Source organism: Raphanus sativus, chromosome 6, assembly GCF_000801105.2.
Source record: "Raphanus sativus cultivar WK10039 chromosome 6, ASM80110v3, whole genome shotgun sequence".
Lineage (NCBI taxonomy): Eukaryota > Viridiplantae > Streptophyta > Magnoliopsida > Brassicales > Brassicaceae > Raphanus > Raphanus sativus.
Window position 1 is genome coordinate 29653288 of NC_079516.1, and position 24442 is coordinate 29677729.

At 42.8% G+C, this 24442-nt stretch overlaps 1 non-coding gene across 1 annotated transcript; it reads left to right on the forward strand.

The window, feature by feature from the left end:
* Positions 1–9060: 9060 nt before the first annotated feature.
* LOC130497245 (small nucleolar RNA R71) lies at positions 9061–9168 on the forward strand. The gene has a single exon (XR_008936252.1). It is a non-coding gene; the product is annotated as a small nucleolar RNA R71 (small nucleolar RNA).
* Positions 9169–24442: the final 15274 nt, after the last annotated feature.

Consider the following 24442-nt stretch of genomic DNA (forward strand, 5'->3'; position numbering starts at 1 on the left):
TGGTCAGGGATGGGATTGTTCTGGGACACAAGATATCAGAGAAAGGCATTGAGGTGGACAAGGCAAATATCTTGGGACACGCTGGTTTCTATAGGAGGTTCATCCAGGACTTCTTTAAGATCGCGAGACCACTCACTCGGTCGCTCTGCAAAGAAGCTCAGTTCGCTTTTGACAGCGACTGCCTAGCCGCATTTCACACGATCAAGGGAGCTCTAGTCAGTGCACCAGTTGTCCAACCTCCAGACTGGGATCTTCCTTTTGAGATCATGACAGATGCAAGTGATTTTGCAGTGGGAGCGGTCCTTGGACAGCGTAAAAACAAGAAGCTTCACGTGATATACTATACAAGCAGGACCTTAGATGAAGCTCAGTGCCGATACGCAACCACAGAGAAGGAGCTCCTTGCCATCGTGTTCGCTTTTGAGAAGTTCAGATCCTATCTGGTTGAATCAAAGGTGATTGTGCACACAGACCACGCGGCTCTCAAGTACCTACTCACGAAGAAGGATGCTAAACCGCGGCTTTTAAGATGGATCCTCTTGCTTCAAGAATTTGATCTGGAGATAAGAGACAAGAAGGGGGTTGATAATGGAGTGGCAGATCATCTCTCTAGGATGAAAGTGTCATATGAGACAGTTCTTGACGAGGAACAACTGATGGAATACGTCAACGCGATTGGTCTGTGCAACTTGGAACAGTCGTCACCGGTCATCAAGGACTTTTCTCGCGTAGAAAGAGCATTCGTTGCAGTGATCCAGAAGCAGTACCTGAACCTTCCATGGTTTGCTGAGATTGCCAACTTCTTGGCAGCTGAGAAAGAGCCTTTGAGGTTCACTGGGAATGAGAAGAGGAAATTTCTAAGGGAAGCGAGGCACAACTTCTGGGATGAGTCGTATCTATATCAGCAAGGTAAGGATGGGATCTTCAGAAGATGTGTTCCAGAGGCTGATATTCCAGGGATCCTTCACCACTGTCACGGTTCCTCTTATGCTGGTCATTTTGCCACCTTCAAAACAGTATCCAAGATCCTCCAAGCCGGTTTCTGGTGGCCCACTATGTTCAGAGATGCTCACGCTTTCATATCACGATGCAATTCATGCCAAAGGATGGGGAGTATAAGCAAGAGAAACGAGATGCCTCAGAACTATATCTTGGAAGTTTAAGTGTTCGACTGCTGGGGGATTGATTTCATGGGACCATTCCCAGTCTCTCACAAGAACGAGTACATCTTGGTTGCTGTGGACTATGTCTCCAAGTGGGTAGAAGCGATTGCTAGTCCAACCAATGATGCGCGAGTTGTAACCAAGATGTTCACCTCCATCATCTTTCCAAGATTTGGAGTGCCTAGAGTGGTTATAAGCGATGGTGGAACTCACTTCATCAATAAGTTGTTCCAAGGATTGCTGAGCAAGAATGGTGTGAAACACAAAGTTGCAACCGCCTATCATCCCCAAACAAGTGGTCAAGTGGAAGTTTCCAACAGAGAGATCAAGAGCATCCTGCAGAAAACTGTCAACACCACCCACAATGACTGGTCCCTTAAGCTTGACGATGCTCTCTGGGCGTACAGAACAGCCTACAAGAACCCTTTAGGGACCACTCCCTATCATCTGGTCTATGGCAAGGCGTGCCACCTACCTGTTGAGTTAGAATACAAGGCGGCTTGGGCTGTCAAACAACTCAACTTCGACATCAAACCCGCCAAGGAGAGGCGAACCATTCAGATCCACGAGTTGGAAGAGATCAGGCATCTGGCCTATCAGAGTTCTAAGATCTACAAGGAGAAGACCAAGGCGTTTGATAGTGCTCAAATTACCCAGTAGAGCTTACTCTCTCAAATAAGAGGTACAGCTGTAGTACTTAGGGATCGAATCACGAGGAGCTAGGGAACCAATTAAATAAAATCAACTAATCAATCCTAGGCAAGGTTGGTTTATATGATAGAAATGAAAATAACAATTCCTAAAATGAGCAAGGTAGTTGCTCTAACTAACAATAAGATGGGTTGTTTAAATGGGATAAAGAGTGCTAGACATAGGGTTTCTATTCAGGAATGGAGATTATAATTTCTATAAATGCTTTAATAAGTTGCTTGCATGATACTATAGATCTCAGCCGCTTAACATATGTGATGAATCACTGGTTAAAATATCTAGATCTCTGGCCACACCTTTCGCATGATGACACAGAAAAAGAGTCGGTCGATATCCTTTTGAGATATCGAGGGATACACCTTTCGCGGCGCCGATCGATTCACCTGTCTGGATATCGATCGACGGCTTCTAGATCTGCCTAGGCGCGAGCCGAATATGACCACAAGGTCTCAAGGAGGAACTGTCGTTCTTCTCAACGGGAAACATGCATCGCTCAAATGGATAATTCAAGATAATCTAAGATCCTAGTGATCTATGTTCTAGTTAGCTAATCTAAAACAAGCATAGGGTACAATCCATTTGATGAGTATCACAACTTAGCAATTATAGTTTGGGGCTAATCCCACAAACCTATTTAAACCCTAGATCTAACAAGTAGACTACTCAGACATAGCTAAGCAATTCATGACAATAGATAGATGAAAGAATTGCATAGATAGAATAAAGTAGAAATACAAAAGGAGATGAGAAATCTCTCCAATCTCTCTCAAACAAATAAAACTCTAGTCTCTCTCTCACACTCTCTGCTTTGAGGGTTGTTAAAAGCTTCAAGCTTCAAGGTCTCAAACTCTTTCCTAAAAAACACTTAGCAGGAGTATTTAAGCATTTCCATTAGGTTAAAAACTCGTCAGGGGCAATATTGTAATTTGGTGAAGTCTTGGTGAAGTAGTCGGCTAAACAATTTCGTCCTCGATATCGATCGACAACACTGAACATGTATCGATCGATTATAATCTTCTAGTACGCGGATCTTCTCAGCTACATCGATCGACAACTCGGGATGAGTATCGATCGATTATAATCGCAATGTTGACTTCCGACTTAGTCTTGAATGGTCAACTCGGGTGTATCATCTCTTGTACTCCAAAATGCTCCAAAAATATCACTTCCTCACAAAATGCTCCTGAACCTGAAAACATACCTAACAGGCTAGAAAATAGATTAAATATATAATAAAATACTAGTATACCATGGTTAAAGACGGGTGAAATCCATGGTATATCAACTCCCCCAGACTTACTCCTTTGCTTGTCCTCAAGCAAAAACAGTAGTCTTTGGAAAGGTTTGGAAATAGCAGGAACTTAAGGATTCAATATATTAAAGTCATCACTCTATGGGTTTGCAATTCATGTCTAAACATCCTAATCACAGAAGTTCATCATGCCTTATCCTAGCTTAGCAACCAAACTCATCTAGTCAACAACTTAGCAATTCTTATCTGACGTTCCCCTCTACTAACCTCATATCTTAACATAAAATAAAAGTGTAAGCTTTACCTTGGGAGTATCGATCAAAGGACACATGGATTCAACTCAAACAAGTATCTGAACACACAGGTAGTCTTCTCTGACTCCTTTCTCCCCTCTTCTCTCTTCTCTAAATCCCTTATTAGTTTCAATTTCAACAGGTTTCGATGCCACATAGGTCATCTAGTCCATCTCATTGACATTTGCATTGTAACTCATACATTTTTGACAAAGTGTAGCGAATAATGGGGTCGCAGGAATCACTCCTACCCCTCGTTTCCACAATGTGTGATCATCCTTGAGATTTAGAATACTGGGGTCGCAGGAATCACTCCTACCCCTCTGCCTCTCAAGAAATCATTTCAATCTTTTATAACATAAACTTAGATCTTGAGATGCCGAAGATAGAGAAGGAAGGAAACCAGAAACACACAGATTTTTTACCTTCCAGACTTGTATGAAGATTCCGATCCAGTGATATCCAAGCCCCAAGACAAGCAAATAAGTCCGTATTAGTGTTGGAGGTCAGCTTTGGTTCCTTCAAACAATCTTAGCTAGTGAATATAGATGGCAAGTTGATCCACTTTAGCATCTTTAGTACTATCTGCAATCAGTAATCTAGAATGGTGCTAAAGAGTGGTCAGACAATCAAATATAAATTCATATCAATGTTCCTATAATACTTATGCGAAACATAATTTTGAAAAACAATTTAAATAAAAACCAAAATAAAAAGACATATTAGTAAACTTCCCCCCCCCCCAGACTTAAATTACACTGTCCCAGTGTAACACAGCTGGTGGTGAGGTAAATAAATAAAACATAATTAATAAATATAACAAGTTAGAATGAATAAACCTGATCGACAAGATGTCGATCGATTCGTAGTGGTATACGTCGATCGTTGGTAATGGTCGTGTGGTGTCGAGCGATATGAATGGTGAATGTCGGTCGATGGAATTATCCTTCTACTTGGACCTAATAAAAACTGCAAAATAAATCCGAAAAAAAAATAAAAGCAAAAATGAAAAATAAAATTAAATAAAGAAAAATAAAACCTAATAGTGGGTTGCCTCCCACTCAGCGCTTGGTTATAGTTATTTAGCTTGACTGTGGTAGGTGAGTGACTCATGGGGTGCAGAAACTGCTGATTGCCGGACAGCAATCATCAATCTTGTGTCTCCTACTATTTTACCATGTGGCGACGAAGCTTCTTGTGGCATCATCCGCTCGTAGTTGTTTCTTATCTATCTGGAGGACTGTATCTTGAAGTTTCCTCACAGAATTCTCGATGTATTTGATTTTGTCAACTTTCCTGTCGATGGTCTGGTAGGTATGTACGGATAATAATTTCAGCTCACTCTGTAATGCATCGATCCTGTCCAGAATAAACTGATCTCGGTCTGTTAAAGACTCGGTGTCGATCGATGCTACGAGATGCGCGTCGGTCATTTCGCTGAGGGGTATGTCGGTCGACTCAGAATCCACTTTGTCGATCGACTGCGAGCATTGTCCTTGGTACTGCAGAGTACGTATATTGCTCTTCATATGGCGAGTAGTTCTGCATAGGCTGTTAACTCGTTCGTTAACAGTATAATCAATGGTATCACAGGTCCCGTGGAGTCTCCTCTCCATAGCATCCATAGCCTCGTACAACTCATGTCGAAGTTCATCAACCGCTGCTGTAGTGCATTCTCTTCTCGCTGGTGGTGGCTCGATGTCAATCGATGTTGGTCTAGGCCTGTCGATCGATGTTGCCGTGTTGTCACGAAGGCCAAGATGATCTTGAACTATGCTCATGTCTCTTTGTAGCTCGTTCAGCTGTTGTGACATTGTGGCCTGGAACCGCATGATAGGTGAACTGAAAATTTCATCCTTCCTTATGTACGATTTCATCCTATCTTCCAGTTCTGCGAACCTCGTGTCGATCGATGATGAAGAATGTGTGTCGATCGATGATGAAGAATGTGTGTCGATCGATGGAAAAGTAGCATTCTGAGCTTGGTCATTCTGGCGAATTGTGTCCAACTCTTTCTGTAGAAGATCTATCCTTTTGCTTAACCATTCGACATTGTTGTTGAGAGGGCTGTAGACGTCTCCAATCCGTGTATTGATGTAAGCAATCTCACATTCATCTTTCTTAGGTGATGAACAGTCTGGCCGGTCCATGGGTGTAGTCTTGCCTGTGTCGATCGATGGTACAGGTACACTGTCGGTCGATACTGGTGGCGTAGCCTCTTTCTCAAGCATGGTCAATATGTTTCCAAGCTCCACTCTTATCTCAGCCATATCATTCTGGAAGTCCTTGTAACTGACATCCAAAGGCTGGAAAGTGTCTTCCACCATTGTGTGCATGTTTGCCTCAAGGTGCGCCTGAGCTCTCCATACATCAATCACCATATCATCTACCTCCTCTCTACTGTAGGGCACTGGTGGTGGTGTGTATGCATGGTAAGGGCGTGTGTGTATTGGAAGGCGTAAGAACCTCTGTGAAAAAGGGATGCTCTATCCAAAAGTCTCTTTACTTGCTCCTTGGTAACATGGATGATCTCACCATCAACTCCTCTAGCATAGCCAAACTCATCTCTGTAGACACCATATTCATCCTTAGCCTCCCACTTGAATCTCCTGGATCCATCAGTATTGAAGGCACGTCGTCCAAACTCCAATCGTCTGTCGGGCGATCTGACTCTTGGTCTGTCGATCGATCCGGGATATCCGCCGTCGATCGATGGTGTTGAAACGATGTCGATCGATGGTGTTCGTCGAGGTGGACCGAAGTGTTGAGGAACTGGATCCTCCCTTGTGTTGGTGTTGTGGTTGTCCTGGACGTGATTTAGGATGTCTGGATGGCTAGGTTGCTGTGTGAACAGGTTTTCTGGTCCATTAGCAACTTGGAGGATGTCTGCTATGTCTTCTCTGGTTATGTGCAGAACTCTTCCATCCATAGCTCTTGCATAGCCATCTGTGTCCCTGAAAATTCCAAATTCATCAGGTGTTAGTGAAACGTTCCTGATATCGTGAGGTTCATGAGATCTCGCTTGAGCTCTGTTTAAGGTGTCGATCGATGGGTGTGTGGTGGTGGCGATCGATGGCACGTCTAGCTGCACGGTTGGATCGATTGAACATGTTGTTGCAGTCTTCCATTGATGAATCTCTGAATGTTGGAAGCTGCTGGGTAGAAGGTGAAAAGTTTTGAATTTTCGCGGCTTGAGTTGTCAACCTTTTATACCCATGTGTTGCCCTAATCGGTGAAATTCCGATTTTGTCCTTCAAGTCGTCCGGGTTAATATCGATCGATATGATACTGGCAATGTCGATCGATGGACGATGTCGTTTTGCAGGATGAAGTAGATAATCGATCGATGGTGGGCGTTTGATGTCGATCGATTGTGGGAATCGAATTGCAAATCTGTCATTCTCCAAGTAATTTTCCCAAGCTCTCTCTCTTCCCAATAGTCTGCATCATGTTCTTCACTGTGGTCTCCACTGTGGGAAGAGGTGGCTATGTCTACTGCAAAACTCTCATGAAATCCGCTATCCGCCCAATTCCTTACTGAGTAATCATCTTCCTTTCGGTTGGGTGGGATGGCGAAATTCGGGTAGCAATGATCTGGTAGATCGAGTTCATCATCTGGTGGGTCTCTGTCAATCGATGATCCATAGTTGTTGTCGATCTCCTCTGACTTGTAAGTGTCGATCGATGACGTTAAAGTACTGTCGATCGATCCCGAGTACTCTGTCTCGTACTCGACTTCACAATGACAAACTGCGATGATACCAGTATCATCTTCTTGTACCACTGGTTTGGCTGGTGGTTTGCCAAGCTTGACAGGGTCGTAGTGGATCTCTGGATCTATCATAGTCAAGCACATCCTGTTGGTGTTCATGTCACATATGGCTCCTACTGTAGCCATAAATGCTCTTCCAAGTAAGAGGGAAGAGTTCCAATTTAGCTTGATATCTAGGACATGAAAATCCACAGGGACGATAGCATCACCAATATGTACCTCTAGGTCTTTGATGAAGCCTCCAGAGTTTATCTGAGATTAATCCACGAAAGTAAAGATCTCTGGTGAAGGCTCTACTTGCAGGCCCAGATGGTCTGCCATGACTTTTGGTAAGATGCTGACTGATGAACAAGTGTCACATAGTGCATGAGGAAATTCAATCCCTTGTATCACACAGGGTATTACAAACTTCCCAGGATCACTCTTCTTTGGCAAAGTAATCCTCTTCCTCATATCTTCTCTGACATTGTCAAACCTTCTCCTAATGTCAGTTTCAGTCTCCCTTGTTTCTCTGAAGAACATCCACAATCTCTTTGTGAAATAAACCTCCTCAAAAGGTTTCTCTGGTGGGATTCCGATAACTCTCTTAGTGAAACCATCAATCTCCTTTTCATTAGCTTCCCTCTTAAGGTTCTTAGGAATCTTCTCCTTCCTACTCCTTAACCTTCTTCCTTCAGTTCCCTCTGATGTAGGTGTAGTGTCTGAAAGGTTACCAGTGATTTTGGTAGGGTTAGCTTGTGGTTTCGGTGTGGGTCTGAGTGCAGTAATTCGGATGCTGTCTATCGATGGTAGTTGCACTCGGTATGTGAGAGGTGCGTGTCGATCGATAGATGGAGAAAAGGGTCGATCGATACGGTTCTCTTCTTTGTGTCGATCGATGAGTGGCTCGTCTCGTCGGTCGATATCTTCGTCGGTGTGGGTGGGTGGGTATGGATGAGAAACTGTGAATTCAGCATGTGTCAATATCCTAACCGCTTTGCAATCCGCAAGCGTGTCCGGAAAAGACATCGTCGATGTCGATCGATGTGGACTAGTTGGTGTCGATCGACACCATTGTGATCCACCGAGACTTAGTGAACTTTCCACTTCAAAGTCTCATTCTTGTAGTTTCTCCTGTTTCACCACTTGCCAGAAATCATCATCTATGATAGCATTGACGTGGTGTTTCCTATTTCCTTCCCCTACTTCCTTAGAAGTTCCAATCCTCCTGATAGAGTCTTCAGTCTGGACAATCTGTGTCTCAAGTTTCTTAACTTGAGTGCAGATGGTGTCTATCCTCGTGGTCAGATTGTTGAAGACAGAATCAATCTTCCCATTGAAGTCTACTGTAAGCTTCTGCTGACCTTCCAGAACTTATCAATCTTGGCATCAAACTTACTCTCCTGAGTGGGTGGCGGTGGGTTTTGGTAAGCTGAGTTGCCCTAGTTCCTTGTGTTGGTGAAGGGTTTCTGATACTGTGAACTATGGTTGTAGTTACTCTTCTGACCACTGCCAAAAAAGTTTCTGTTTCCACTCTGGTTTCCATATCTCTGAAATCCAGTACCTCCAATGTAGTTCACATCTTCCTCTGTATCATCCTCTCTAGCCTCTCCTTCTTCAGCTGAGCAGACTGGCTGCCCCAGAAATGCATGTAAAGCATCTATCTTGGCTCTGACTTCATTCATCTGGTCTTCCCCGATGGCTGCAACCGATTTCTTCTTGTCAGAGTCAGTGTTCTTGGTGCTGCTGTTGTTGGCTAGGTTATCAATAAGTCTCACAGCCTCTATTGGATTCCTAGTGTTGAAGTTCCCCTCACTAGCAGTATCAAGAGCCATCCGATACCGTAAGGTGATACCTCTGTAGAAAGTGCTTAACAGCTGCACTTCATTGAATCCATGGTGTGGACAGTCTCGCTGGAAGAACTTGAATCTGATCCACGCGTCTTTAAAAGTCTCACTAGGCTTTTGCGCAAAAGTGGCGATTTTACTTCTTAAGTCTTCAGCACGTGCCTCATCAAAGAAATTACGCAGGAATGCATTTTTGATGTCGGCCCAGGATGTCAGTGATCCTGTAGGTAGCTGCTTGAGCCAGTGTGAAGCTTCTCCAATCAGTGAGTATTTGAAGAGCTTGCAGAGTAGGTAGTCCTCGGGGACTCCATCCATACGAATAGCAGCGATAAGATCCTCGAACCTCTCCAGATGGTCCATAGGATGCTCGTGTGATTGCCCAGAATAAGGTATCTGAGACACGAGAGAGTAGTACTGAGGCTTGAGCTCGAAGTTCGGCTTCTGAATCTCTGGAAGTCGGATAACTGATCTGTTGGTGTAGTACTCGTCTGGACGGTTATAGTCTGCCAACGATCGTGTTTGAGCTTCTCCTGTAGCCTCAGCTTCTGGCTCAGGGATTATGTTTCCCTGTGCATCTGGTTTCTGACCTGTTGCATTATGCAGATGACCATCTTGGTCATACAGGTTTCCATTCTCGCCCTGCGTGAGAATAACAATCGCGACCATGCTTCGCGGATTAGTGTCGATCGATATACGGTTAGAAGTATCGAACGATGTGGATCGGCGAACGTTATCGGTTGACGGTCCTGTCTGAGTGTCGATCGACTGTTGAACGTGAGTATCAGTCGACGGTGTTGCGTTTCTGTCGATCGATGCGGAGCGTAGGTCTTTGCGGATTGAACGTTCCAAGTGTGCAGGATCCTCTGAGAATAAAAGTTGATTTCCCCTGTTGCTTCTGGTACTGCTGGGCATGTACCTGAAAAGACAAGAAAAACAATTTAAATCAGAAAAGGGGGTAAAAGAAAAACCTAAGATTAATAAGATTATATCTAATGGCGATCAAAGCTCCCCGGCAACGGCGCCAAATTTGATAGTGCTCAAATTACCCAGTAGAGCTTACTCTCTCAAATAAGAGGTACAGCTGTAGTACTTAGGGATCGAATCACGAGGAGCTAGGGAACCAATTAAATAAAATCTAATAATCAATCCTAGGCAAGGTTGGTTTATATGATAGAAATAAAAATAACAATTCCTAAAATGAGCAAGGTAGTTGCTCTAACTAACAATAAGATGGGTTGTTTAAATGGGATAAAGAGTGCTAGACATAGGGTTTCTATTCAGGAATGGAGATTATAATCTCTATAAATGCTTTAATAAGTTGCTTGCATGATACTATAGATCTCAGCCGCTTAACATATGTGATGAATCACTGGTTAAAATATCTAGATCTCTGGCCACACCTTTCGCATGATGACACAGAAAAAGAGTCGGTCGATATCCTTTTGAGATATCGAGGGATACACCTTTCGCGGCGCCGATCGATTCACCTGTTCTGGATATCGATCGACGGCTTCTAGATCTGCCTAGGCGCGAGCCGAATATGACCACAAGGTCTCAAGGAGGAACTGTCGTTCTTCTCGACGGGAAACAGGCATCGCTCAAATGGATAATTCAAGATAATCTAAGATCCTAGTGATCTATGTTCTAGTTAGTTAATCTAAAACAAGCATAGGGTACAATCCATTTGATGAGTATCACAACTTAGCAATTATAGTTTGGGGCTAATCCCACAAACCTATTTAAACCCTAGATCTAACAAGTAGACTACTCAGACATAGCTAAGCAATTCATGACAATAGATAGATGAAAGAATTGCATAGATAGAATAAAGTAGAAATACAAAAGGAGATGAGAAATCTCTCCAATCTCTCTCAAACAAATAAAACTCTAGTCTCTCTCTCACACTCTCTGCTTTGAGGGTTGTTAAAAGCTTCAAGCTTCAAGGTCTCAAACTCTTTCGTCAAAAACACTTAGCAGGAGTATTTAAGCATTTCCATTAGGTTAAAAACTCGTCAGGGGCAATCTTGTAATTTGGTGAAGTCTTGGTGAAGTTGTCGGCTAAACAATTTCGTCCTCGATATCGATCGACAACACTGAACGTGTATCGATCGATTATAATCTTCTAGTACGCGGATCTTCTCAGCTACATCGATCGACAACTCGGGATGAGTATCGATCGATTATAATCGCAATGTTGACTTCCGACTTAGTCTTGAATGGTCAATTCGGGTGTATCATCTCTTGTACTCCAAAATGCTCCCAAAACATCACTTCCTCACAAAATGCTCCTGAACCTGAAAACATACCTAACAGGCTAGAAAACAGATTAAATATATAATAAAATACTAGTATACCATGGTTAAAAACGGGTGAAATCCATGGTATATCAGCGTTCCATGACAAACGGATCATCAGCAGAAGCTTTGCTCCGAATGATCGGGTCTTACTCTTCAACTCCAGAGTTAAGCTGTTCCCTGGAAAGCTTAAGTCCAGATGGTCTGGACCTTTCACCATCAAGGAGGTTCCCCCCTATGGAGCTGTTGTGTTGCTGGACACAAGAGGTGGAGAATTTGTTTTTAATGGTCAGCGTCTCAAGCCATATCTTGCTGATACAACAATCGCTGAAGGTGTAGAGATACCCTTAAGCGATCCACCTCAAGCCTAATCGGCTCATTGAAGTCAAGCTAGTGACAGAAAACAAGCGCTTGGTGAGAGGCAACCCACTGGTGAGTGTAAATATTGTTTTCTTTTTGTCTTTATCATTCTAGGAACTAACTTGCAGGTTGAAAAATCAAGAAAACTCGAGACCATTCCAGGAGAACACTCCAACGGTTGTTCCCAGGTAAGTACTCGAACAAAAAAAAATAAATAAAAAGGAAGGGGAAGCGGTTTTGGTTGGCCTTTTTAAAGCCCAAACACTCCACTCCCCACTATCTCTCTCTCTCGCCGCAAACTACCCCCTTTAGAACCCTAAATCGCAAATCACTCTTCTCTCTTCCTCTCCATCGATTTTTAGTTCTCACCTCTTGGGTTCTCTAGAGATTGGTTTGTTTTGCAGGAATCAGCTCTCCAATCAAGGTAAACACTCAAGAAACGTCCCACTCTTTGCGCATGCAATTCGCGATTGGGAGTGATTTCTTGGATCCTCTTTTCCCTTTATGCTTTGCGATTTCATCCTAGATTGTAACTCTTGATAGTATACTTGCTACTAGGATTGAATTGATGATTGATTTTGAATGGAAGAGGAACCGATTTGTTGATTGTGATTCTTGATCTTTGCGATATATGCTGTAGAGATTGAGGCTTGTGTAGGTTGTCTAGCAATCGATGGACTTGAGTAAAACAAGAAGATTGGATTGTTCCATCGTTTCTAGAACAACCGACGAACTGTGCTGATATTGGGATATTGTTTTTGTTTTGCAGATGCCTCCAAATATGAGAAACGCAAGGGCCGCCAAGAGCACAGCTTCTCCAGCCGTGAGAGCTCCACCTGGTTACCCATGGCCGAACAAGACTGAGGGCGAGCCCATCGACCTCAATGACTCGATGCTCCTTGACTACAATGTTGAGGGATGGGACAAGGAGTCAGCAACGAGATACAACCGGCTCCTTCTAGCAGAGATCTTGCCCACAAGGTTCGCGCACCAGGAGACCCTAGCCGATCTAGGCCTTGACACTGAGGTGTTTGACACGATGCAGGCTATGGGACTCATGCCTCTCTGTTTCCAAGCCAGGTTCTCTACCCGGATTTGGTCAGGCAAGTGCTCGCGACGTGCCAGATCACTTATGAGAACCCCAATGAGCCTACATACGAGAACTGCTTCTTCTCCTTCATGGCTGATGGCAAGTTCTGCTCCATCTCTCTCAACGATCTGAACGAGCTACTCGAGATTGCAGACACACCTAAGGGAGTTTCAGTGGAGAAGAAGTTCAAGCCGGCAGACACCTTTTGGGATCTCATTGCAGCCGGCAAGTTCACCTCTCGCAAGGCCTACCAGTCGCAGAGTCGGAACCCTGCTATCCGGATCATCGCCAAGATCGTGTCCAACGTCCTGTTCGCGAAGGAGTACACCTCCAAGATCACGAATGGAGAGCTCCAGGTTCTCTACACGGGACTTGAGGACGAGATGCGCAGAGAGAAGATCACCCCGATCCAGGAAGTCAAGACCAACCCAGGGTTCCATCTCATCTCCATGTTCGCTGAGCGCAAGGACACCTTGATTCGGACTGATGACAAGAAGAATCGTTCCGGCAGTCTGCTCACTCCCTTGTTCCAGCACTTCAACATCAACCACATCTCCTACACGGTTGTCTCTGAGAAGGAGTACATTGATACTCCTTACCTGATCGCATGCCACATCTTGCGCGACGAGAACACTTATAAGTTCCAAGACAAGGAAGGGAACCCTCTGTACTGCAAGCTCTCTATGCCTGGGTTCACAGACTTCTTGTCTCTGGAGAACATTGTGTTCTCACTCGATGAAGAGCACCTCTGCGATGATCCGCGAGCGCCGGTACAGAACGATGATGATGACATGGATGATGTGGAGCATGTGACTCCACCGGCTGATGGTGAGTATGACCTGGAGGACTTCACCGATGTGACTGATGATCACGCCTACAGACGCTGGATGGTTGAGTCCCAGAAGAAGAACAACAGCCTCCTCTAGAGGATACTCAGGGCGATCACAGGCGGCTGCATTGGAGCCCAGGAGGAGCGTACACCACAGAGAACAAGGCGCCCAGGCAAGGAGCAAGCCGGAACATCCACTGGAGCAGAGAGACTGCCGAGGAACAGGAGGACAGCTGGTCACTCCGGTAGCGGCGATTCAGACTGAGTCCGAAAGGACTATTTCTATCCCTTTGTCTTATCCATCTGAACTATTTATTTTTCATGTTATTTGCTTCTGTTTGCTGTGTTTCAGCTTCCTTTGATTTATTTTCACAACCAGGGATGGTGTGACCTAAGTCTGGGGGAGCGATTGTACTATATTTGCTTGTGTGTTTTTTGAGTCAGTCCTTGTGTCATTTTAATGTTTTTATCGAGTCAGTTTTTAGGATCGAGTAAGTGAAAACTATTGTGGGAATCAGGACCTTATTTTGTGATGCTCTTTAACCACCTCGTGCTTTAACCTTCTTATTCAGTGACCTTAGCAGTGATGAAAGACCCACACATGGACCTGGAACACCCTGACTTATCTCATTTGACACTCCAGAAGTTCTATACCGATCAGGTTACACTGGGCAGACTTAACTCCACTTTATCTGAACCTAATCTGGACTTTAATTCTTCTTGTCATGGGCACTAGATCAAGGTAGCTGTTCCTGAGTGACTTTAACTACACTCAGGACTTCCTATCCGATTTTATCCCTCTTGCTGTTCCTGAGTGGCTAGCTCATCTTTAGCTAGTTCCCAGCTTGAACCCTGACCTTTTGTTCCACCCTCATGCATTTGCTTTTCTAGTACTTTATGTGCAGATATGTGCAAAAAGGTCGGAGAGGAAAGGATCGACGCAGTTCTTACTCATCAATACATAGTGGAAGAAGGCGGAACAATCAGTGCAGACAAGAGAACAACCAGAGTGCATGTTCCGGTACTAGAGAGAACAACGAATGAAGTAAGTGGCTAGAACGAACCGGGATGAATCACCAGTGGCATCATGTACATCACTTGTTACCTCCTTACTCGTCACCCCAGCATTTTGTATTTCAGTAAAAAAAAAAAAAAAAAGATTAAGTTTTTATTTTTGCTTTGATTTACTGGTGACGAGAAGGGGAAGAATCCATGATGCATGCCAGTGGGGAAGTTGAGAAAGTGATGGTGGTTTCAGTGAAGTGTTCTGAAGGGGAAGTTGAATCGCGCAGAGCACTCCTATGATCGATCTATCAGAGAGCAGTCTGATCAGCAGAGATGAGTAAGGACTATGGACCTTAATGGAGCCGTCCTCTCACGACCATTTTGTGCGATATCCTGCATCCGCTCTTTGTAAACCCTAAACACTCTTGAACTCCACCATAAAAGTTAGCATGTTCTATACCTAGCCCGTTCTCTCTGAGTAGAGCCTGTGACAAGAAGCTCACGCTGATCTTAGTTGAACATAAGGATTTTTGTCTCGAAAGTGTTGCCTTTTCAGGTTGAGATGTAAAGTAAGGAGCCGGTCTTTGAACAGCGATCAGGGGGGTTCTCAGTAAGTGTGTGCGGTCCTAATCTACAGCTTGTATGGTTCAGAGATTTGTGGTAAAAGTATGGTTTCTAAGAGTAAGCGAGTTCCCATGCTTTCAAACCTTTCTCCATGTTCTTGGTACTTGTCTTGTTCGAGGACAAACAAGGATCTAAGTCTGGGGGAATTGATATATGGTGTTTTTCACATCATTGTATATATGTTTTCATTTGTTTCAAGTCACTAATTCGTGTCAGTCTAGTCCTTTTTGGCTTTTTACACGTTTGGAATTAGTAGAAGAGATAAGAGAAGGTGCATGACGAAAAGATGTTCTTTTGGAGCAATTCTGCGGAGAACACTCAAGTAGAACAGTCCCGAGACTGTTCTCTCTCAAGCGGAACAAGCAGACGGAGTGATCCGGAGATTGTTCCCGACGAATATGGAAACTCCTATTTCGGGAATTAAAGCCCTGTTGCCCTAATCTCTTTTCTTCTGATTGGCGCCTCCATATAACAATCGCAGATGACCATCTTTGTCATACAGGTTTCCATTCTGGTCCTGCGTGAGAATAACAATCGCAACCATGCCTCGCGGGTTAGTATCGATCGATGTACGGTGAGTAATATCGAACGATGTGGATCGTCGAACGGTATCGGTCGACGGTGCTGTCTGAGTATCAGTCGACGGTTGAACGTGAATATCAGTCGACGGTACTGCGGTTCTGTCGATCGATGCGGAGCGTAGGTCTTTGCGGATTGAATGCTCCAAGTGTGCAGGATTTTCTGAGAATAGTAGTTGATTTCCCCTATTGCTTCTGGTACTGATGGGCATGTACCTGAAAAGACAAGAAAAATTTTAATCAGAAAGGGGGTAAAGAAAAGAAAAACCTAAGATTAATAAAATTAAATCTAATGGCGATCAAAGCTCCCCGGCAACGGCACCAAATTTGATAGTGCTCAAATTACTCAGTAGAGCTTACTCTCTCAAATAAGAGGTACAGCTGTAGTACTTAAGGATCGAATCACGAGGAGCTAGGAAACCAATTAAATATAATCAATTAATAAATTCTAGGTGAAGTTGGTTTTAATGATGAAAATGTAAATAACAATTCCTAAAATGAGCAAGGTAGTTGCTCTAACTAACAATATGATGGGTGTTTCAATGAAATGAAGAGTGCTAGACTTAGGGCTTTTATTCAGGAATGAAGATTATATAATGTCTATAAATGCCTAACAAGTTGTTTACATGATACTATAGAACTCAGTCGCTTAACTCTCAGTGATGTCTCACTGGTTAAATAATCTAGATTTTTGGCCTCAACTGTCGTATCTTGACACAGAAAAAGAGTCGATCGATATCCTTTAGAGATATCGATCTATACACCTTTCGTTCGGCGATCGATTCACCTGTCGGGATATCGATCGACGGCTTCTAGATATGCCTAGGCGCGAGCTGATAATGAACACTAGTTCTCAAGGAGGCGGTTAGTTCTTCTCCAAGGAGATACTAGTTCAAACAGATAATTCAAGATATCAATATCGTAGTAATCTATATTCTAGTTAGCTACTCTAGAACAAGCTTAGGGTGCAATCTATTTGATGAATATCACAACTTAGCAATTATAGTTTGGGGCTAATCCCACAAACCTATTTAAACCCTAGATCTAACAAGTAGACTACTCAGACATAGCTAAACAATTCATAACAATAGATAGATGAAAGAATTGCATAGATAGATAAAAGTAGAATAATAAATGGAGTTCACAAATCTCTCCAATCTCTCAAAACATGTAAAACTCTAGTCTCTCCCTCACACTCTCTGCTTTGCCTCTCAATACTTGTGTTTCTTAGAGTCTTCAAAGCTTGCATGCCGTCAAAAACACTTAGCAGGAATATTTAAGCATTTCCATTAGGTTAAAAACTCGCCAGGGACAATCTCGTAATTTGATGAAGTCTTGGTGAAGTAGTCAGCTAAACCATTTCGTCCTCGATATCGATCGACAACACTAGATGTGTATCGATCGATTATAATCTTCTAATACGCGGATCTTCTCAGCTACATCGGTCGACAACTCAGGATGAGTATCGATCGATTCTTATCGTAATGTTGACTTTTAACTTGGTCTTGAATGGTCAACTCGGGTGTATTGTCTCTTGTACTCCAAAATGCTCCAAAACATCACTTTATCACGAAACGCTCCTGAACCTGAAAACATACCTAACAGACTAGAAAACAGATTAGATATATACTAAAAATACTAGTATACCATGGTAGAAAACGGGTGAAATCCATGGTATATCAACCACCAGCCAAAACCGTGGAAAAAGAAGATGATCTTGGCGTCATTGCAGTTTGTCATTGTGAAGTAGAGTATGAGACAGAGTACTCGGGATCGATCGACAACACCTCAACATCATCGATCGACACCATCGAGTCAGAAGAGATCGACACCAACCATAGACCATCGGTCGACAGAAGCACACCAGATGATGAACTCGACTTACCAGATCATTGCTACCCAAATTTCGCCATCCCACCCAACATAAAAAATATGATTACTCAGTAAGAAGTTGGGCAGATAGCGGATTTCATGAAAGTTTTGCAGTAGATATAGCCAGATCTTCCCACAGTGAAAACCACATTGAAGAATATGATGAAGATTATTGGGAAGAAATAGCTTGGGAAAACTACATGGAGAATGATAGATTTGCAAATCGTTTCCCGAAATGGATTGACATCCACCGTCCACTATCGATCAATTATCTACTTCATCCAGCCAAACGACATCGTCCATCGACCGACATCGCCAGCATCACATCGATCGATATTGACCCAGACGACTTAAAGGACAAAATCGGAATTTCACCGATTAGGGCAACCTATGGGTATATAAGGTTGACAACACCAGCCACGAAAATTCAAACCTCAACAACTTATACCCAGCAGCTTCCAGCAACTAGCAACATAACCATGGAGGACTGCAACATCAAGAACAATCGATCCAACCTCGCAGCTAGACGATCACCATCGATCGCCACCACCACTGCACCATCGATCGATGCCCTTACCAGAGCTCAATCTCGATTTCATGATCCATATGATATCAGGAATGTTTCACTAACACCTGATGAATTTGGTATTTTTAGGGACACAGATGGCTTTGCAACAGCAATGGATGGAAGAGTTCTGCACATAACCAGAGAAGACATAGCAGACATCCTTCAACTTGCCAATGGACCAGAAAACCTGTTCACACAGCAGCGTGGCCTTCCAGACATCCTAGCTCACGTCCAAGACAACCAGCACGTCACCATGAGGGAGGATACAGTTCCTCAAAGTTTTGGTCAACCTAGGAGTTCACCATCGATCGATATAGTTTCATCACAATCGATCGACGGCGAGTTACCTAGATCGATCGACAGAGCAAGAGTCAGATCGCCCGACAGACGTTTGGAGTTTGGGCAACGTGCCTTTGATTCCAACGGATCCAGAAGATTCAAATGGGAAGCGAAGGATGAATTTGGTGTCCACAGAGATGAGTTTGGACATGCTAGAGGAGTTGATGGTGAAATCATCTCTGTCACCAAGGAGCACATAAGGAGAATCCTGGAGAGCATCTCTTTTTCACAGGGGTTGCTTACGCCTTCCAGAACACACACGCCCTTACCATGCATACAGACCACCACCAGTACCCTACAGTAGAGAGGAGATAGATGATATGGTGACTGATGTATGGAGAGCTCAGGCACACCTTGAGGCAGACTTTCACACATTGGTGAAAGATACTTTCCAACATTTGGATAGCAGCTATGAAGCTCTCCAAAGTGATATGGCAGTGCTAAGAATGGAGATTGAGAGCATTAGAACCATGCTTGAGAAAGAAGCCACGCCACCTGTATCGATCGACACAACACCTACACCATTGATCGACATCGGCAAGACTACATCCAAGGACCAACCAGAATGTTCATCACCTAAAAGAGATGAATGGGAGATTGCTTACATCAATACACGTATTGGAGATGTCTACAGCCCTCTCAACAACAATGTCGAATGGTTAAGCAAGAGGATTGATCTTCTACAGAAAGAGTTAGCAACAATTCGCAAGAAAGATCAGGCTCAGAATGCTACTTTCCCGTCAATCGACACAAACTCTTCAGTATCGATCGACACAAGGTTCGCAGCAATGGAGGATAGGATGAAATCATACGAGGAAAGGCACGATCATTTCAGTTCACCTATCATGCGATACCTGGATACACTGTCACAACAGTTGAACGACTTGCAACAAGAAATCGGCATAGTTCAAGATCATATTGGTCTTCGTGACAGAAACGCGACATCGATCGACAGGCCTAGACCCATATCGATCGACATCGAGCCACCACCAGCGAAGAGAGCATGCACAGCAGCAGAAGTTGATCAGATCAAACATGAGCTATACGAAGCTATGAATGCTATGGGGGAGAGACTTAACGGAAGAAGTGATGACATTGACGACACTGTCAACGAACGAGTAAACAGCCTATGCAGAGCTACTCGACAGCTGAAGAACAAGATACGTGCTATACAGTACCAAGGACAACCTTCAGAATCGATCGACACAGTTAACACTGGATCGACCGACAGAACGGCCAGCGAAACGACCGACGCACATGTTGTAGCATCGATCGAGACAGAATCCTTGCCAGACCGAGATCAGCAGACTCATGACCAGCATGACACATCACAACATGAAGAACTGTCCGAGCATTCAACATTTGATTTCTATCAACATCAATTCGACATGGAAGATTTAGACAGAAGGTTACAAGTCATCAAAGCAGATTTAGCAAATATATATCAAGGATGGACAAGATCAGATGATGCCACAAGAAGTTTCACTGCTACTGAGTCCAAAGATGCAGGAGTCGTTTGCCCACCAGCAAACAACTGAGTCACATACCCACCAAAGTCAAGCTAAATGACTATAACAAAGCGCTGAGTGGGAGGCAACCCACTATTAGGTTTTCTTTTATTTTCTTTTTAAGTTATTTTTACATTTTTACTTTTATTTTTCGCATTTATTTTTGCATTTTTAAAGATCCAAGTAGAATGATGATTCCGTCGACCGACACATTCCATTCACATCGCTCGACACCACACGGCCATTACTAACGATGGACGTACATTCCTACATATCGATCGACACCATATCGGTCAGGTTTAGTCGTTCTATCTTGTTACATTCAGTTCTTATGATTTATTTATTTACTTCACTCCGGCTGTGTTACACTGAGACATGTATAATTTAAGTCTGGGGGGGGGGGGGGAGTTTACTAATATGTGTTTTTATTTTGGTTTTTATTAAAATGTTTTTCAAAATTATTTTTCACATAAGTATTAAATGGGAACATTGATATAGATTTATATTTGATCGTCTAACCACTCTTTAGCACCATTCTAGATTTACTGATTGCAGATAGTACTAAAGATGCTAAAGTGGATCAACCTGTCACCTATATACACTAGCTGAGATTGTTTGAAAGAACCAAAGCTGACCTCCAACACTAATACTGACTTTATTTGCTTGTCTTAGGGCTTAGAAATCACTGGATCGGAATCCTCTTACAAGTATGGAAGGTAAAAAGTCTGTGTGTTTCTGGTTCCCTTCCTTCTCTCTCTTCAGCATCTCAAAGATCTAAGTTTTAAGTTATAAAAGATTGAAATGATTTCTTGAGAGGTAGAGGGGTAGGAGTGTCTCCTGCGACTCTAGTATTCTAAATCTCAGAGATGATCAGACATTGTGGAAACGAGGGATAGGTAAATTACCTGAGACCCCAGTATTCGCTACACTTTGTCAAAATGTATGAGTTACAAATGCAAAAATGTCAATGAGATAGACTATATGAACTTTGTGGTATCGAAACCTGTTGAAATTGAAACTAATAACAGATTCAGATAAGAGAGATGAGGGGAGAAAGGGATCAGAGAAGACTACCTGTGTGTTCAGATACTTGTTTGAGTTGAATCCATGTGTCCTTTGATCGATACTCCCAAGGTAAAGCCTGCACTTTTATTTTATGTTAAGAAATGAGGTTAGTAGAGGGGAATGTCAGACAAGATTTGCTAAGTTGTGGACTAGATGAATTTGGTTGCTAAGCTAGGATAAGGTATAATAAACTTCTGTGATTAGGATGTCCAGATATGAATTGCAAACCCATAGAGTGATGACTTCAATATTTTGAATCTTTGAGTTCCTACTGTTTTCAAACATTTTCCAAAGACTACTGGTTTTTGCTTGAGGACAAGCAAAGGAGTAAGTCTGGGGGAGTTGATATACCATGGATTTCACCCATTTTCTACCATGGTATACTAGTATTTTATAATATAACTAATGTGTTTTCTAGCGTGTTAGGTATGTTTTCAGGTGTGAATGCCAAGCCTGGTATACAGCGAATGAAAGAATTCATGCAGTGGTACAAGATGCTGGTCGTCAAGAGTCCCAAATCCTAAGTTTGGGCAATATTTGCTTTGTGGATGGATCCTGAACATCTGATGCGCCTTTCTCGGGATGTGTATGGGTATGGAGGGACACTGCAGGAAACATCCAACTGATGGGAACTCGCAACTTTGAGTCGTCGGGAATCATCCCTGCATTCGGAGGTGGAGGCACTACGATGGGCAATGGAGAATATGCTGCAACAGTTTTCGTGTCAGAGATTTGGAACGGATTGTAAGAAACTGATTGCGTTGATAGAGGCTCCAAAGGCATGGCCGCGCTTTGCTACGGAATTGGAGAGAATAGAGACGCTGCTGATATACTTCCCAGACTTTCAGATCATTCATGTTCCTCGCTCTCAAAACAAGATTTCTGATTTTTTAGCTAAGACAGCTAGATCCTTCCGTAGGGAGTTACTTTTTGTTGGTTGTTCTATTCCGGTCTGGTTACCCAGACCACCTCAAATTTGAGTAATAGAATGGCCATTTGACGAAAAAGGTATGTTTTCAGGTTCAGGAGCATTTCATGATAAAGTGATGTTTTTGGAGCATTTTGGAGTACAAGAGATAATACACCCGAGTTGACCATTCAAGACCAAGTCGGAAGTCAACATTGTGATAAGAATCGATCGATACTCATCCTGAGTTGTCGATCGATGTAGCTGAGAAGATCCGCGTACTAGAAGATTATAATCGATCAATACACATCTAGTGTTGTCGATCGATATCGAGGACGAAATTGTTTAGCCGACTACTTCACCAAGACTTCACCAAATTACGAGATTGACCCTGACGAGTTTTTAACCTAATGGAAATGCTTAAATATTCATGTTAAGTGTTTTTTACGGCAAGCTTTGAAGAGTCTAAGAAAAGCAAGTCTTGAGAGGCAAAGCAGAGAGTGTGAGAGAGAGACTAGAGTTTTATATGTTTTAAGAGATTTGAGAGATTTGTGAACTCCATTTGTTTTCTACTCCTTATCTATGCAATTCGTTTATCAATCTATTATTATGAATTGCTTAGCTATGTCTGAGTAGTCTACTTGTTAGATCTAGGGTTTAAATAGGTTTGTGGGATTAGCCCCAAACTATAATTTCTAAGTTGTGATATTCATCAAATAGATTGCACCCTAAGCTTGTTCTAGAGTAGCTAACTAGAGCATAGATCAATAGGATCTTTGATATCTTGAATTATCTGTTTGAACTAGTGTCTCCTTGGAGAAGAGCTAACCGCCCTCCTTGAGATCTAGTGTTCATTATCGGCTCGCGCCTAGGCATATCTAGAAGTCGTCGATCGATATCCCAACAGGTGAATCGATCGCCGAGCGAAAGGTGTATCGATCGATATCTCTAAAGGATATCGATCGACTCTTTTTCTGTGTCAACATACGACAGTTGAGGACATAGATATAGATCATTTAACCAGTGAGACATCACTGAGAGTTAAGCGGCTGAGTTCTATAGTATCATGCAAACACCTTGTTAGGCATTTATAGGTATTATAATCTCCACTCCTGAATAAAAGCCCTAAGTCTAGCACTCTTCATTATCATTTAAACACTCATCATATTGTTATTTAGAGCAACTACCTTGCTCATTTTAGGAATTGTTATTTACATTTCATCATTAAAACCAACTTCACCTAAGATTGATTAATTGATTATATTTAATTGGCTCCATAGCTCCTCGTGATTCGATCCCTAAGTACTACAGCTAAATCTCTTATTTGAGAGAGTAAGCTCTACAGGGTAATTTGATCACTATCAAATGCTTAGACCAGAAAAGTGACATTCCAAACGCCATGGAGATGAGTAGAAGTGTCGGCCAAAACACTTTCATCAGGATAAAACCAAAACCAGTGCAAGATACTATGCAAGTAAAGGCTAAGGTAAGTCCTAAACTTGATGATAAGGTTCATGAATCATCTACCACTTGTATGATGCACTTGTCTTTGTCCAAGAGTGTTATTTCAGGTATTAAAGAGCCTATATCCCACGGAGATGACACACCAAGAGCAAACCTTCTAATGGAGCAGAAGGAAAAGCAATCAAAGTTGCTTAAAGAAGCAAAACCAGTAATCAAAGTATCAAACCAAGGTAAGTGTTTAACATCACCTTTAGATACTAGTACTGATGTGTGTGTTCTTGGAACAGGAAGTAGAAATGAAAGCTATATTCTTACTGATGTTCCAAATAAGGAACCAGGCCATAAGGTAAGTCATGAACCATCTCACATGAGGAAACCAAAATCTGAACAATTGATTGTTCAAATTCCAAAACCTATGGTAAGCTTCATTTTTGATCAGTATGTTCTTAATATTTCTATGAAGAGATTAATGCACTTGTCTTGTCCAAGAGAATGTGAAATATTTTCAGGAACCAAGGGGGAGTACACTGCCCAAAAAAAAGAGACACAATCCATGAAGTTACAAGATGCTGAATCAATGCCATTAGAATCAGCCCCAATGATGGCCAGAACCGAGATTACTAGGAATGTGAAAGACCATCAAGTCCAGAAGAGAAGAAATGACCATGTGCAGGACAGAGGCGTGATCATTTCCCATCTTTTAAAAGAAGAACCACCTGATGCACAGCCCATCCCCAAACCGAAACAATACCAAAGTAAGGTTCTAGAATTTCAAAAGAGAATGAAAGCTGACTTGCTCTATCTTGGTGCAGGATATATAGTTTCGAGGTTGAAACTTTGTCAAGAGGGAGGGGATGTTGTGGTCACGAAATCATTGGTTCGACCAGAGTCTCACCAAACCTTTCAAAGTAGCCATCTAGGA